Source organism: Hyaena hyaena, unplaced genomic scaffold (genome assembly GCF_003009895.1).
Source record: "Hyaena hyaena isolate Hyena2069 unplaced genomic scaffold, ASM300989v1 scaffold_2108, whole genome shotgun sequence".
NCBI lineage: Eukaryota > Metazoa > Chordata > Mammalia > Carnivora > Hyaenidae > Hyaena > Hyaena hyaena.
Genome location: NW_024082745.1, coordinates 53,095 through 56,404, shown reverse-complemented (window position 1 = coordinate 56,404; position 3,310 = coordinate 53,095). Strand labels below are relative to the sequence as shown.

The 3,310-nt window shown below is 42.7% G+C and overlaps 1 non-coding gene across 1 annotated transcript; it reads right to left on the bottom strand.

Moving 5' to 3' along the window:
* Positions 1-1,295: 1,295 nt before the first annotated feature.
* On the bottom strand, positions 1,296-1,368 carry TRNAK-UUU. Its single transcript has one exon. It is a non-coding gene; the product is annotated as a tRNA-Lys (tRNA).
* Positions 1,369-3,310: the final 1,942 nt, after the last annotated feature.

Here is a 3,310-nt window from a genome sequence, read left to right as displayed (position 1 = left end):
TTCTTTTTTTCAGAATTGTTTTAGTTATTCTAACTCATTTGCCTTTCCATATAAACCTTAGAATACTCATGTTCTGTGTTTCATATTCCATGTAAGGATGTTATGACTCCAAAAGACTCACCCGGAGTTTGATAAGAAATCTGTTAAACCGGCATCTGACTTTGAGAAGACTTGATATCTCTGGGTCTTCCAATCAATGAACACAGCCTATTTCTCCATTTATTTAGGTCTTTGATTAGTTTCATAGCATTTTGTAGTTTTGTTTTTTTCTGCACGTACATGTCCAGGTAGATTTGCTCCTAAGTTATTTTTTAAAATACCATTTAAATGGCACTGTATTTTAGTTCTGGTGCCACATGTTTATTGCTAGTGTATAGAAATACAATTGATTTTTGTATTTTGATCTTGTATTCTGTGACTTTGCTGAACACATTTATCAGTTCTAGGAGGTTGGTGTTTGTTTTTAGTTTCCTAGGATTTTCTATGTAAACCATCATAACATCCTTACATGGAATATGAATCACAGTCTTTAGGCAGAGAGGGAGGGGAAATGTGTATTTCTAGACAAGAATACAACTTACTGAGCAATCACAGCGCCATCAACCCACAGTTTGCCAAAATTGTAGAAATGAACAAAATGCATTTTGCAGAATGCAGTGTCCTTGTGTTTCTGGGTAGGATAAGTATTTCACCTAAGACGGCAGTATCGGACAAGTAACTCCATGCCATTTGTGTTTGTCATTAGAATGTGACTTGGGCACCTGGGTGGCTCAGTCAGTTGCGCATCTGACTCTTGCGCTCAGCTCAGGTCTTGAGCTCAGGGTCGTGAGTCTCAAGCCGTGCATTGGGCTCCGTGCAGAGCGTGAAGCCTGCTTAAAAAAAAAAAACAAAGTTACATCACGAGGCTTTGGCAGAGAGCTCTCCTCATCTGCCCAGTGGCCCAGGTGTGAGTGCAAAGGACAGAAAACCTAAAGGTCCTGGGTGTGGACATGGTGAACACTTTCCTCAATAAATATGGTTTCCAGTTCCTTTTCCAAAACACCCTAGTCTAGAGGGAGAGTTTTCTTATACTCCATGGACTTTTTAACCTTTTGTACTGTGTGCTGGGGGAAATCTATTAAAAAAGGTGCTAAAGTTGTCTTCTGCTTGGAATAAATAGCAAACCTTGGCTACTGAGTAAGGTTGAAGGTAACTGACCTTTCGGTTGTTTTCTCACTCCAGACAGGTAAAAAGTCATCAAACTCGAACCCAAACTTCCTTCTTTGAAGGAGATGTAGGTAAAGCAAGGTTCACACTGCCTGGACAGGGACTTGAACCCTGGGCCCTCAGATTAAAAGTCTGATGCTCTGCCCACTGAGCTACCCAGGCTCTGGGGCTAAGATCTTATCCACATGCATAAATATCATCGAAACCACTTCAGTTTAGCAGTGTGCTTGGTTTATTCTTGCCTTCAGGAAAGGCAGCCCAGCAGGCATTTAATCTCTACGGTCAGTTCACTCAGCACTTTTTTGTATTTTCTGTAGGTAGAGAAGGAATGTACATCCGGAAAACAATCCTTATTTGAGTACAGTTGTAGAAGGGGAAACTAAACAAAAGAAACCAACTGATTGTTTCTAGTAAATATTAATGGAATGCTTAGTGAATCTTATTTATAAGAAATAACCAAAAAGGATACAAAGAGGAAAAAAAACAATACAAATATAAATAACTAATAAAGAACAAGAGAAGAAAAGTGAACAGCAACCAGTGGAGAACAATGGTAAGAATCCATGAAATTTGTTAACACCTGCCAATTTTTTTTCTTGATGTAAGAAAAAAGCGAGTCATTAAAACGGAAGAGAACTGTTGTGGTGACTGTGAGTGGCCCTACTTTGTACACTTACCTGGTGTTCTTAACCCCTAAAAGACTGTTGACATCTTAGTATTCCCTCTTACATTTTTCCAGGGGACATGTAGCATTTTTCTTCACACATTTAAATTCTTCCAAAGGGTATTGTGACTTGTGTCAAAGGAATCTAAAGAGGAACTTAATCCTTAGCAGTATGCCTCCAGGCACCTGAGTGGCTCAGTTGGGTAAGTGGCAGACTTGAGATCAGGTCATGATCTCACAGGATGTGAGTTCAAGCCCTGCACGGGGCTCTGTTCTGCCAGTGAAGCCTGCTTTCGATTCTCTCTCTCTTGCTGTCTGCCACTCCTTGCTTGCACTGTCTCTCTCAAAAATAAATAAACAAACATTAAAAATATACTTAGTAATATCCCTTGTGAGAGAGTGACCCCTTCATTTACCTTCCATGGAAGATTTTACTTCGATCTTTTATCTCCCTGAATTCGTTATTTCCATTTCATGTCTGCCATGGAACTGTATTCCAATACTGTCGTTTTTGTATTTGGTCTTTCTTGATCTTCCTACCATACACTTCCAGGAACCAAATACGGGTATCGACATTGAAATCTGATGTTGTTTCCTGCGGCCCCACATCTGTGTTAAAAACACTTCTTGTGGATTGTGTTATATTTGCATCTGCTTGTGCAAAACAATAGCTCATTTGAAGACCCCTTTAGTGGAAGATGTAGTGGACGTGAAGGTGGAATTCGTTACCCGCCCCCACTTTGCCCCCCAAAGGAATCGTGTAAGAGACCCAGTCCCCCGCAGGAGTGTGACAGCGAGGCTGGCGCGCAGGGACAGTGACATTCCTGCTGTCTCATGTCTTCTCTTGCTTCTGCACTTGGCAGGCGAGGTTACCCGGAACTCCTTCCCCTTTTCCCATTTGCCAGTCCCTGCTTGTTCTTTGGATCTCAGTTTGGACATTACCCATTACCTCCTTCTGGAAGCTTTTGCTGACTCTTCCAGACTAGTTTTGAAGCTCCTGGAATACACCCAGGTCTCCTGAGATGATCCCAGTGCTATTATTTTGTTACTAACACTTGTTACATGATGTATTCTGGCTCCATTGTCTGTTCAGCACGGTCAGGGCGCAGTCCTCAAATACCCAGTGTATGCAAATGCCTCTTTTCACCTTGACCTTCTCCTTCAGACTCCAGCTTCACACCTGCAACCGCTTCCTCCACAGGGGTTTTATATTTACCGTTGTCCAAATCTGAGCTCCTGGCCTCCACTCCCCAGCCCGGCTTCTCACCGGTCTCCCCATCTCCACAAGCAGGTGCCCTGTCTGTGCGCTTACCTGTGGTGCTTCCTTTGGCTCGGACCCTAGATCCCATCTGTCAGCTCCACCTCCCAAACGTATCTGTCATCGACCTTTCCTGCTACTTCCATTGCTGTTGTACGAGAGCATCTACCAGCGCCTGCCAC